Source organism: Martes martes (assembly GCF_963455335.1).
Source record: "Martes martes genome assembly, chromosome: 6".
Classification (NCBI taxonomy): domain Eukaryota; kingdom Metazoa; phylum Chordata; class Mammalia; order Carnivora; family Mustelidae; genus Martes; species Martes martes.
The window spans coordinates 146,678,667-146,693,009 of record NC_137893.1 but is presented as its reverse complement, the minus strand read 5'-3'; positions in this window follow the sequence as shown (position 1 = coordinate 146,693,009).

Genomic DNA, 14,343 nt, shown 5'->3' with positions numbered 1-14,343 from the left:
AGACAAAAGAGTGAAAGAAGCCGAAAACTCCCCACCCAAGTAAAAAAAGGCCATATAGCTTTACGGTAACGAATGATCTCAGACAAAAGTAATGTTTTTCCTTTAAGTGTAAGAAAATGTGCAAGGAAAGTCCTACACCACCTTGAGGTAGAGTCTATTCACTGGAAGGTGGATTAACCTGTTGGAACAAAAATGGAGTTTGTCACCTTCCCTTTCTCTCTTCTAGGGATAAGATTTGCCTCCACTTTGAAATGAGCAAAAAGGGAACTATGCCATCATTTGGGGAGAAAGGTGGAAAATACCACACATTCCTAGAAATCAGATACGAAGTCAGTGTTGGATTTTATTAAATGGCCTGCACTTCCTTTCTGAGGCCATCTCCCCCAGACACAGGGAAATCAAAAGCACTTAGCAGAGGATGGTTTCGATCCATCGACCTCTGGGTTATGGGCCCAGCACGCTTCCGCTGCGCCACTCTGCTTTGCTAATGGCGGGTTTCCTCTTATTATTTATCATAGGAAGGATCAGCCCCTTGCCGGCTTGATTCACTCCCCCTTCACGTCCCTCTCCAGCCTTGGCCTCCGCGGGACCGCCTCCTCCAGGAAGCCGGCGGGGACCTCGGGGAGCCGCTCTGGGCCCGGCCCCCGCACCCCTGCGGGCTAGGAGGCGCGAAGAAGCCCGGCTTCCCTACCCCGGGAGCGGCTGGGATAGAGGCGTCCGGGCCGCGGACGGCGCGGCTCCTGCGGTTTCTGCCTCTGCCTTGGGCTTGGAGCCAAGGCCGTGCCTGCGGCCGGTGCCCACGGCCAGTGCCTTCCGGCGCCCGCGGACCCTGCGCGGCCTCCGTCTGCTCCGTCACCAGCTCCTGCACCTGCCTTCGCAAAGGTCTCTCCGCCTTCACCGAGGACCTGTGGACGGAGCCGCAGGGCACCCGGGGCGTCCGTTACTCAGGAAGGGGAGGGAAAATCATTTTCTCTCTACCCTTGGAAGCCCTTGCCTGGGACCTCTGTCACAAGAGAGCAGCAAAAGACAAACACACGTTTATTAACGCGTCTACCTCCTAGGTGCGGGGGTGGGGGGGGGGGACGGAGGAGCCACTCCCCGATGTGGGCTGGAAGGAACTCCGGGACCTCCGTCCCCTAAGGAAGAGAGGAACGTGTGCGGGAACAGGAGAAAGCTGAGGGACTCGCGTGCACAAGAGGGATCCCCAGCAACACAGATGCAGGGTCCCCCGCGGAGGTGACCCAGGACCCCCAGATATGGGGGCCTGGCATTTGCCGTCTAGGGATGAGCCTCAGCAGCTGATCTTGTAACCCAGCCCCTGCCCCTCTCTCCGTGACCTGGAGGCCTCGGGAGACCAAGGAGGCTGCCCGCCAGGTACCTGGACACAGTCTCCTTCCCGGATTCCTTCTGCCGTGTTCTTCCATCGGTCCTGCAGGATTTCGTCCTCTGCCTCCTCTGCGAGGTACTTCTGTTTAATCTCGCAAGGCCCGTCTATGACAATGTGCTCCTTCTACTCTTGTTCCTCTGAGAAAGTCTTTTTCTCCTGCACCTCGAAGGATAGCGTCGTTGTAGCAGATCCCACACCCGTAGCTGTTTCTCTCGATGCCTTCAGTGTTTGACTCCACTCTTGGTGCTTGGATGGTTTCTGAGGAGAAGGCCGCCCGCATTCTTATCCCGGCTCCTCTCCAGGCAAGGCCTTCCCGCCTCCTTCCTCAAACCGCCATAAAAACTCTCGACGTTAGCCCCTTCTTTATCTGCCTTCCTCAGGAAGGTCCACGCCCTGTAAAACTTACATGAATGTGTGTGTGTTCCTCCCGTACATCTGTCTCTGAGAACCCAGCCAGGGACCCTAAGAGGGGAAAGAAAAACATTCCCTCCCCTGAAAGCTCTTGGTACATTAACCATTTCCTGGTCTGATGACTCCAAAAATTTCCCCTAAGAATCTAATTCTTGGGCGTTCTCTGTCTCTAAAACTTGTGTTTTTGTCTTTCAGCATGACTTGTCACTTTTTTGAGAGCCAAACACGAGTGCTGGTGAAAGGGGCTGAGGTCAACAGGCCTCATGGGTGGGCACAGAGGGGGCTGGGAGTACCCACCCCTCAGGTCTGTTAGGCTCTGGTGGACAGTCTCCCCCGAGCACAGGCCTTCTTAGGGAGAACGAAGACTTTGAGGGTATTTTTAAATGGTCATTATTGCCCTCCCCGGAGGGGTTGGGGGGAGAGTGTGGGAAGGGATTTTGTTCTCAAATCTTCACTGGGAGAACCTGGTAGGACTCCGAAGGGTAAAAGTCACACAAGTGTGGGGGCTTCCGTAGGACGGGCCGCCTCTGGTTTTTGACCTCATGCTTGTCCACAGGGAGCCTCCAGCAACTCCTGGTTGACCTGTTCCTCCCTCATATTGGTTCTAGGGGTGGCTTCCGCGACAGCGAGCTGGGACGCCTCCCAGTGCGGTTGGCCCTGTTGACCTCAGTTCTTCGGCAGAGCTAAGAGAAGTTGTTAATTTTCAGTTTGTTTAGCTTTTTTCTCATTACGAGGACATACATGAGCGACAACTTCTAAAGAGTTGATGTGCAGGATGGGAAACAAGAAGTCGTCCAGTTCGGTTTTATCGAAGATGTGTGCATGGCTTGGGTGAGTCTCAGCCATTCTTACCTCCAGATTAATGACCCTTGGCAAAGCTATGGAGTGCATTAATTAAATGGATGAGTTACCATGAGACCCTCAGTGGTTTCTGAGCACTACGTATCTGCCCATCTATGTTGTTTAGTAATAAATATTTAATTTATGATTTCTGGATTCAGTAAGTTTTCAGGAGAAAGGGCATGGGGGTGGGGGGCTGTTGATGGTCAAGACCAGCCAAGTAATTAGACTGTGCCTATGAGAACAGCGCATTATAAGACCCCTTCACCAGAAGCAGACTTTGGGCCTCCCAGTAATGATGCAGGCAGGCTGGGTCTGAGGACCCCTTGGGAGTCCCACAGGACAATCAAGAGGGTCTTCACCCAGGACAGAAATCAAACATGAGCCAGAGAACGTGAAAGCACAGTCTGAAGAGACAGGGTGAGCATCAGACCATACTCAGATAAGGCAGAGATGTTGCAATTATGAGACCCAGAACTTAAAACAACTATGATAACTGTGCTAAGAGCGCTCATGGATAAAGTAGACAACAGGCAAGAACAGGTAGGCAATAGAAGCAGAGAGAGGGAAATGCTACGAAAGGCCCAAAAAGAACGCTGGAGGTCAAAAGCACTGTGACAGAAACGAGAAGCATCTCAGATGGGCTTATTGGCAGATCGGACACGGCCGAGCAAAGAACGTCTGAGCGCGAGAACATCTCAATGGAAACGCCTGAAACTGAGAAGCAAAGGGGGAAAGAGCAAAGAAAAGAGAACAGAATATCCAAGAACAGTGATACACAAAAGACATTACATAGGCATAATGGAACAGAAACGATATTTGAACAGAAAAGAACAGAAAAAAATATTTGAAACAACAATGACTGAGAAATTTCCCAGATGAATGTCAGACACCAAATTACAGACCCAGGAAGCCCACAGAGCACCAACCGGGCAAAATCCAAAAAATTACACGCAGATGCATTATTTTCAAACTACAGAATAAGGAAGATGAAGAAAAAAAGAATTGCTGAGAGCTGCTAGAGGGAAAAAAATTACCTATAGAGGATCAAAGGTAAACTTTTCAGAAACCAGGCAAGCAAGGGAAGTGAAGTGTTTAGTGTTGAGAGAGAACCCACCAATCCAGACGTCTGCACCCTGTGAAATTATCCCTAAAAAGTGAAGAAGAAAGGAAGATTTTCCCAGCCAAAATATTGAGAGAATATGTTGTCAGTGGACCTGTCTTACACCATATGATAAAAGAAATTCTTTAGAAGAAAGAAATGATATAGATTAGAAACTTGGATCAATGTTAGAAAGAACATCAGAGAAGGAATAAATGAAGGTAAAATAAAAACTTTTATAATTCTTATTCTAAATTGATCTGACTGATAACAGGTGGCTCAAATAATAATCATTTCGCTATTATAAGGTACTCACTCTACCTGCAAAGTGGCGCAGTGTTATTCAAAATGGGCTTGGGTTAGTTCTCAATATATATTGCGAACTCTAGGGCCACCACTAAAGAAAGTAAAAAAAAGAAGTGCAACTGATATGCTACGAAAGGAGAGAAAGTGAAACAATATAAAATGCTCAGCTAAAGCCACAATGACAGAAAAAGAGTAGAAGACAAAAAGATGAACCAAAAACGAAGCAAACAAATAGAAAACTGTAACAACTTTAGGAAATATTAATCCAACTCTATCAGAAACCGGTTTAAATATTAATGGTCTAAATGCACTATTTAAAAGACAGAGATTGTCAGAGAGGACCAAGAAACAAGACTAAAGTATATGTTGTCTACAAGAAACCCACTTTAAACGTAAAGACATACATAGACTCCAGGTCAAAGAATGGAGAAAGGTACACCATGCTAACATCAGTAAAAAGAAAGCAGGAGCAACAATATTAATTTCATGGAAAGAACTAGATGTCCATCAACAGATGAATGGATAAAGAAGATGTGGTGTGTGTGTACACACACACACACACACACACACACACACACACACAATGGAATACTATGCAGCCATCAAAAGAAATGAAATCTTGCCATTTACGACGACATGGATGGAACTAGAGGGTATTAGGTTTAGCAAAATAAGTCAATCAGAGAAAGACAACTATCATATGATCTTCCTGATATGAGGAAGTTGAGAGGCAAAGTGGGGGTTGGGAGGTAGGAAAACAATAAATGACACAAGATGGGATCAGGAGGGAGACAAACCATAAGAGACTCTTAATGTCACAAAACAAACTGAGGGTGGCCTGGGGGTCGGGGGGTAAGGAGAGGGTGGTTGAGTTATGGACATTGGGGAAGGTATGTGCTATGGTGAGTGCTGTGAAGTGTGTAAACCTGGCGATTCACTGACCTGTACTCCTGGGGCTAATAATACATTATGTGTTAATTAAAAATATATTAATTTCAGACCAACGGACTTCAGACCAAGGAAAATTATCAGGGAAAGAAAAGAGCATTATAAAATGATAAGAGGTTTGATTCTCGCTTGACAAAATCGACATCTCGAGATAGCTTATCCAACAACAGCAGAACACACATTCTTAAACTCACGTGGAACATTCACCAAGATAGACCACATGCTGGGCCATGAGACACAACTTAACACACTTAAAAGAATTAAGATCATACAATGTCTGCTCTCAGACCGCAATGGAATTCTAGTAGCTATCAATACCAGGGAGAGAGCTGGAAAATCCCCAAATGCCTGGAGACTGAAAAAACGTACTTGTAAGTAACACATGGATCAAAGAAAAATTCTCAGGAGAAATTTTAAAATATTTTGAATTAAGTGACATTGAAAATACAACTTATCAAAACTTTTCTGATACAGTGAAAGAAATGCTTACAGGGAAATATAGAGCACTGAATGCATATATTTGAAAAGAAGAAAGATCTGAAATGAATAATCTAAGCTTCCATCCTAGGAAAGTTGAAAAAGAAGACCTAGATATCCAAAGTAAGCAGAAAAGAAAAGAAAAATCAGAGCAGAAATTAGAAACAGGAAATCATTGAAACCAAAAGTCGGTTCTTTGAAAAGATCAATAAAATCAATCAACCTCTCACCAGGCTAACTAAGGAAAAAAAAGGAGAGGACACGAATTAGTGATATCAGAATTGGAAGAGGGGACAGCACTACAGATCCCATGCATATTAAAAGGATAATTAATGACTGTTATGAACAACCTTTATGCCCACATTATGGATAACCTAGATGAGATGGACCAGCTGACGTTGTGAAGACAAAATTTGCCGAAACTCACACAAGAAGAAAGAAATAATCTGAACAGGCCTATGTGTATTTAAATAATTGAATCAAAAATTAATAACATTCCAAAACAGAAATTTCAGGTGCAGATAAGTCCACGGTGAATTCTGCCAAACATTTAAGGAAGAAATTACACCAATTCTCTATGATCTCTTTCAAAAGGCAGAAGCAGAGGGGATGCTTCAAACCTCACTCTATGGGGCCAGCGTTACCCCAATGCCGATATCAAGCAAAGACATTACAGGAAAAGATGACTACAGACCATCATCTCTTACGAACACAGATGTAAAAATCCTCAGCAATATAAGAGCAAATCTAATCCAACCGCGTATAAAAAAATATCCCATGGCCCAGTGGAATTGATTCCAGGTGTGCAAGGCTGGTTCAACACCGAAAATCAAACCAACAGGCTAAGCGAGAAAAAGTACATGACCAGAGCAAAAGATGTAGAAAAAGCATTCGGCAAAATGCAACTGCCTTTCGTGATAAGAACTCCCAGCAAATGTCTGTACTTTGTGCGCCGTTTTGCTGTGAATCGGAAGCAGCTCTTCAAAACAAAACTCTATTAAAACATAATAAATACCTATGTTAGGAAAGAAAGTGGTGTCTGTTTGTGGGATTTTGAGAAAGGAGCGGGCCGTTTCGAATTTCCGGCTGGGCAGGGAAGAGATGAGAGGCAGGCCTGGGAGACGGGCGGAGAGAGGGGGCCTTGACTAGCGCGCCGGGAGGGCTGGAGAGCGGAGGCCACGCCGGAGTCCGAAGGCAAACCCCGCGGAGCGCGGCCGGCATTTCCACGCTGGGCGAGCGGCCGGGCAGGACTTCCGGGGGATGCAGGCGGCCGCTGCAAGCGTGGCGAGCGCCGGGTGTTTGCGAGCCTTCTGGTGCCGGCCGCGGCTTGAGCAGACGGCGCGCCGAGCGTCCGCCCTTAACACACCTGGCAGCCGGGGAGCTCCGAGCCCGGGCGCGCTGCTCCTCCGGGGTCCGTTTGCAGCCGCAGCCGCGGTCGGGTGGGTACGAGCCCCCGGGGCTGTAGAACCGGCGCCGGGGCCTGCGGAAGGAGCGCGCGTCCAGGGCGCACGGGCGCGCGGAGGGGTTTCCGTAGTGTAGTGGTCATCACGTTCGCCTCACACGCGAAAGGTCCCCGGTTCGAAACCGGGCGGAAACACACGCGCCCCGCGGCGGGTTCGTTTTTCCTTCCCTTTCAGAATTAGATCGCGCGTTTCCTGGACACCTTGCACCCTTCCAGAGCCAGCATCCCAGTCAAACCTCCCCATGGCTCCCAGCGCACAGCCTTGCTGTGTGGAATCAGCCCAAGTTACAGTCCCGGGAACAGGGACAAGGTGTGTGCCCTAGAGCCAAGGCCGGGTGACATTTACTGGGACCTGGGAGGAGGAGTTATTTGAGAAAAGAACATGAGCCAGAAATATATTGTTGGAAAGAAAAATCTTCAACCAAGTTTATTTTCACAGGTTTTGTTTGTAGAGTGTAACATTCCCGCATCAGTACCTTCTTCAAGCTCTCTCTGAAAGTACTCGGTATCATGGACCATCGCCTGGGATTCCATTCCACTTTCAGGTGTCCTTTAAAATCCAATCTTTGGGCAAAAAAATATTGCACTCCCAGAGACGACTGGCTTCGTGGTTCCCAACCTGGGCGTTTGCCCCAGGCCAGACCCTTGATTCAATGCTCTGCGAGGGCTGGTTGGAAATCTCGGAACTTATGAACAAAAAGTCCTGCGTTCTCATTTTGCACTGGGACCACAAGTACTGTAACAAGTTCTTCTCCAAGAAGATCACAAAAGGAACAATCGTCCAAGTTCAGCGTTTTTTACAGGGAGGAGGGGGAAGCTGAGAAGGCGGCCAGCCTCTACTTGCCAAGAAACGTGCAGGTCGCTGAGGGTGAGGGGTGCGTTTGTGGACTATGGTAACACTTAAGACACACCCTAGAATATCAAAAGATAAAGATCCACTAAAGCAGTAACACTTTATTCTAGGGTTTGACGATTTTTTCCCAGCCTTTTCTCTTTGTCTGAGTCCTTCGGGACTCACTTGCCTCCCGTCTCTTGTTACAGCTTGTTTTCCCCTGAGTTTCCTTTCCCGATGTTTCAGCACTAACCGTTCTTACTCTTTCTAGATTCCAACATGTTGCTCTATTTTTCAAAATATTCAACGACGTCTTAGAGAATGCAGAATCATGGGAGAAGGAGGGATTGTTATCACCGCACTCAATTTATACAATATGCACATTTTCTCTCTTTTTTGCCTTCTCTTTGAATTATATTCAAAACAAAATGTGAAGGGAGACTGCACGTTTCTTAGGAAATGTGGAGAGTAGCTACAAAAGTTTAAAATTAGGAAACTATAGCTCAAGTCTAGTTCTTAGCATAGACTTTGCTAATTCATGGGACTAATTCTCCAGCTCCTCTACAAAGTGCCTCAGACAGGTAGACTGGCGGTCTGAGGCTTCAGTAAGCTGTAAACCCAAGTTTGCATAAAACCACAAAGGGAAAGGCCCCGCTGGGATTTGAACCCAGGATCTCCTGTTTACTAGACAGGCGCTTTAACCAACTAAGCCACGGAGCCTCACAGTCTGTCCCTTCATCTCACTTACTGTTTTAAAAATTTTACACTTTCATCTGTGTCCTTATTTCTGCAATTTCTTTAGGATTTATCAAGAAAGTGAACCTGGACTCCAGTCAGAACCAAAGAAGAACACTCCCTCTGTGGAACAAGAACCGCACTGAGAAGCCCAACTTGCTTGGTGCTGAGACCCGTCAGGTCCCTTAGGACCAGCAAGGAGCCTGCCCTTCCAACTCTGTGGGTGACTGATGTTAGAAACAAGGCCCTAGATTTGACCCCTATGTCCCCCTAACTTTTGACCTCCGATGATGCTGTCTCTCCCACATGTGAAAATATACTCCCTCCCTCCCAGTCGGATTCCTTTGTGACGTCATGGTGAAATCCAGGATGGCGTCATCCAAATCAGGGGAAGGCTCAGGTGAAGTTCCTCGGGTGGGAAAGTTCAAGCCAGATTCTTCGTAAGTGGAACATCTGTGGACGGAAGGTACAAGTCCCCCGTCTTCACAGACCGGCATCGGAGGCAGAGGCTAAACGCCATCGACACTCCCGTGCAAAGAGAACAAACCAGGGGACACACCGAGCCCAGCAGCTCCAGAGGCTAGTGGGCACAGGATGCCACTTGACTGGGACTCAGTCGTGGTGGCTGGGAATTGTCCTCCTGGACCCCTGGCTGCTCCGTCCCACTCATCCATCCTGTTCATACGACATTTCTCTTACTGAGTCTCTGTTCCAGACTTTGTTCATTTCGTGCTGTCCTCTGGCTCTTTGAGTCCCCGCCATCGGTGTTCAGCCACCATGCTCCTGACACCCCTGCGATGTCACGAACATTGCTGGAGTGGATTCCTTTAGACCTGGACTCGGCAGTCGAGGACCCGCAGGCCACATCTGGCCAGTCGCCTGTTTTTATAAAGTTTTCTGGGAACACAGCTACACTTACTTTCCTCATATTATCTGTGTCTGCTTTCCTGATGCAACAGCAGATGTGAGTCATGTCGACAGACAAGCCTAAAATATTTACTGTCCGGCCCTCTGAAGAAAAAGTGTTCCAACCTCCGTATTAAACAAAAACTGCGTTCGCAAACCTGGGAACAGAAGCCCTTGTTTACCTTGACTTCCAATACAGCTGCTGGCCGGCTGCACGCCCAGATTTGTGGGTTTGTGAATGGGACACGTAGGACACGTCCTGAAGACCCTTAGAGGTTTGCTTTTCTGCTGAGAGACCACCTTAGCTCACCTGGCAGTGCCAACAAAAGATTTTTCAGTCACACCTTTGGCTGCCGGCGGGGCTCTGGGCTTAATATTTTCCTGGAAGGCATCTCTCAGTTTCGGTGTTGGTTTTCACCTGCGGCGGCGGGGAATAAGGAACAACTTTCTTTCAAGCCCTGTCAGCTCGGGCTCATTGGTATTTAACTGTTCTTCCCTTAGCTTAAAGCTCCCATCTCACATTTTACTATAAACGGCGAGAAAGGCTGAGCCGGCCGTCACCACTCTGGCCGGAAATCTCTTTAGCGACACGAACCCGCGCAGAGGTGTCGGTTCCACGACAGCGCAGGCAACGGTGTCGGTGACTTCTCTGCTGCTCCATTAAGAAGCCTTTTTCTTCCAAGTTCAGGTAACATTTTCCCTGGGGGCCCTGTGTCCCATCTGTGGCTGACCCACAGACCTGGTTAGGATGGGTCCAAACCTAAGGTTCTGCATTTGTTCAGAAGCCCCCAACCCCACCATGTGCCCTAAATCACAAGGAGGGGGGACCGGAGCCTAAAAACTGCCACTGGGCACCAAGCTAAAACCTGTCAGGCCCATCACTTCTCTTTCCTTTCTGTCAGGCACCAAGGTCCTGTGGTGACAGCGAGGGTCGGAAAACGGTTATTCACAGATGGGTGTCTACCATCCTTGTTGTGTCCCGGGCAGGGCAGCTCTGACCCCGGCCGGTGCTTCACAGGTGGAAGGAGGTGTCGTCTGCATGCGGAGCTGCCCTGCAACGGCGCTAGGATTTTCAGTTCCGTCCGTGTTGCTCCGAGGTCGCAAACTATCACCACAGCATAAATGTGCATGCTCTTCTAAAGTGCGCGCGTCCCCTGCCCAATAACGACAATCAAAGTTTCCTCCAATTTCGTAAGGCCGCACCCAGTGCTTGGCGGGAAAAGTTCCAGAAGCAGGAGCAGAATGGCTCCGTGCTTCACGGGGACATCTTTCGCTTGTGTAAGTTCTCCAGGACGACATCCTCAATGTCAAACCCCTCCAGTAGGCTATGGGCGTTCTTTCCTTCCCAGTCCTACGACAATGGGTTTTACTCAGCTTTTTACTCTTGCCAATCAAATGGTGGTAGAGTATCATCTCTTTTTACCTATTATTTCTGTGGTGATAAATGATTTGGGAGATTTTTTGCACAATATTTGTTAGTCTTCCTAGATCTCTCTCCCCTAAATTACTTGTCCTATCCTTGGCCCGTGTCCTTTTGATCTCGATGCTTGTCATGGCTTCTTGCTATATCTTCTCTCTCTCCATCTCGCCCCACCTATTTGGGGACAATTTAAATATACTCTCCCATGATCACATTTATCTATTTATGTTTCTATTATATCCTTTATTTTACATATTCTTCATTTTAATGGAAGCAAATGCTAGAATATATTTCTTTGTTGTTTGTGCTTTTGAGGTTTTTAAAGGTTCTCCTCAAATAAATAAATAATAAAAAATAAAAGTTCTTCTCTGCTCACAGCACATGATGATATTCTCCCACATATACTTCAAGTAGCTTTATTTTTTACTCTCACACCTAAGAATTAGACCGAATCGCTGATTCTGCTGTGTAGCCCATGTGTGGAACAGCAGGATTGGGCTATTTCGGACAGCTCTGTGTGTGTCCATACCTGCTGGAGTCTATCTCTGATCCGTCTCGTGTGGAAGCCTGCAGTCACATCCAGCCCCGTCCCCAGCCCAGTTCTCACCCCAGCACTGAGGGATCTGGGTTTCCTTCAGGGCTTGGGAGGTACAGGACTCTTTTAGGCGATGTCTCCTTTCTAGGAGTTGAACCTTCATCTGGCCAGAGACAGAACCCAGAGCGGGATCACCGCAGCCCTGGCTCAGGCCATTCCTTGCCCGGGAATTTATGAGGCAGAGAGAAAGATCTGGATGGGGACCCAGTCGGTCGGAACATGCAGCATGAAGGAGATGGGCTTCTGCATCAACCGACATTCTGGGAAGAGCTATCTTCAGACCCTCTGCTTGTCTTGTACCCCTGACATAACCCCCTCATACCGGGGTGCCTTCCCTCGGCGACTGGAGAGCCCCTGTCAACACACGAGGTGTTCCGTATTATTATATAAATTAATGATCTTGCAGCCTGTGCGCCAGGATAGCATTCCAGCGACCCCAAATGTCCCATCTGGGAGCTGCTTTCGTGTCCTTAAATTCCCCATGACCACTTTGAGCACCCTTGACTGAAGGTAGTCAGCAGACAGATGACGTTGGTTAGTTGAGGGTGCTGAATGGAATTCAGATTCTTGGGGTCCCCCGCATATCAGAGTTGGGGGTAGGGGGGTTTACTGTCTTTGCAGCCCACACTGAGCTCAGTGTGCTCCTTTGTGGACATACTGGGTGTCGCTGAAAGTGTCTTGGCGTTAAAATCAAAGTCAGGAAATCCAGCTGTGTCTGTGTCCGCTAGGGATTTCCAAATGTCTCCCCAGGGCGAGCTCGTGTTCACCTTCTGTCCCCTGAGGCCCAGCCCTGCAGCCTCCAGCGCTGGGGGGCGTCTTCCGGGGGGTGGACGAGAGCAGGAGGCCTGGTCTCTTCCGGCAAAATCCCCAAATCCGGGCGGCGTCCGCAGGAGACAGAGGGAGCAGGTGCACCTTCCTCACTCTCCGCCCCTCCCCCACGCGTTTTTCTTTTCGTATCAGAAGACACAAAAGACAGCAACTTCCCCGCGACACAGGCGGTGACCTCGCGAGCGGAGCTCAGGGGACAGCGCGCCGTCGTCTCTGTCACAGCCGCCTCGTGCGGTTCTCCGGCGGCAGAGAAAGGGTTTCCTCCGGGCGCCGCGCGGCTGCGCTGGTTCCGATAAAAAAATAATTGCTGAGGGCAGGAGCCCAGCCACCGGGATGGCCGAGTGGTTAAGGCGTTGGACTTAAGATCCAATGGGCGTGTGCCCGCGTGGGTTCGAACCCCACTCCCGGTAGAGCAGGTTTCCGTCTCTGCAGCCCTTCCCGGAGGGGTCGGATCCCGCGTCTGCTTTTCCGTCCCCCGCCCCGCGAACGCGGGAGAAAACGTCACCCTGCGCCGCCTCCGGGCGGTAAGGAGGACCAGGAGGTGGTACCTGCGCCAACTGTTTTCTGCCCCGACCGCGTCGAACCGCCAACCTGAGGAGAACCCTCGCGCGTCCCCGGTCCTCCCGGTGAGACTTTCCTCCGGGCCCCGCGGTTGCAGGGGGGGGCAGCCTGGGGGCTTTGCCCTTGAGGCCGCCGGGAGGAAGCCCTCTTCTCTGCCGCCCCTGCGAGGCGAGAACCGCCTGCCGCGGGGGTCTTACCGTTTCCAAAGGGCGTCAGAGCTCTGCGGGCGCTGCCCCTCCAGCTCGCCCCGGAGAGCAGAGGTGAACCTCACCCACAGAGCGGGAGGGCTTTGAAACCTGAAGTCGGCCCCTCAGTGGACTGGATTTTGCCTTTCTCAGGTTTAAGTTCATGAGCCACCTGCATTTTCTTTTCTGCGTACCCATTGTCTATCGGTTGTTATGTCTTTCTCTTAGGATTTATAGGGGCTCTTTAAATATGAATCAATCAAGCCAATGTGTTCTGATATATCCCCAATGATCCAGTTTGTTATTGGCCTTAGAACTTTGCAGTGATTTGGGTCTGCGGCCAAAGTGAGGGGTATTCTGGTTCAATGCCTGACTTAGATGTGCCTTCCCCCCCCCACCCCCCCCAGGAGATCAAAAAGAGTGACAGAGTAATGCTGCGCTTTCTTCTAGAACGTACAGGATTTCTTTTTTGTATTTAGGTCTTTGATTTATCCAAATTTTTCCTGTGTTTTAATATGTGAGATACAGATCCAACTCCACCTTATTTCCAGAGAACTGCCAGTGATCCCAACACATTTTTTTCACTTAAATTCAATTTAATTAACATACACAGTATTCATTTCAGAGATAGAGTTCGGTGATTCATCAGTTGTATATAACACCCAGTACTGGTTATTGTTACATCGTGCGTCCTCCTTAACGCCCATCACCCAGTTATCGCATCCTCCCACCCTCTTCCTCTCCAGCAACCGTTTTTTTCCTAGAGTTCAGCATCTCTTATGGTTTGCCTCCCTCTTGATTCTTATTTTATTTTTCCCTCCCTTCCCTTATGTTCATCTATTTTGTTTCTTAAATCCCACATATGAGTGAAATCATATGGTATTTGTCTTTCTCTGACTAACTTACTCACTTACTTATTACTTACCCTCTAGTTGCATTTTGCAAATGGCAAGATTTTATTCTTTGTGATGGCTGAGTAGTAGTTCATAGCCTATATGGACCACAGCTTCTCTCTCCATTTATCTGTCAATGGACATCTGGGCTCTGTCCACAGTTCGGCTATTGTGGAAATTGTTACTATAAACACTGGGCTGCATGTGCCCCTTTGTATCCTCTGGATAAATACCTAGTTGTGCAATTGCTGGGTGATAGGGTAGTTTTTGACTTTTTGAGCAATACCCATATGTTTTCCAGAGCGGCTGCACCAGCTTGCATTCCCACCAACAGCATAAAAGGGTTACCCTTTCTCCACATCCTTGCCAACCTCTGTTTCCTGAGTTGTTAATTTTGGCCATTCTGACTGGTGTGAGGTGGTATCTCATTGTGGTTTTGATTTGTATGTCCCTGG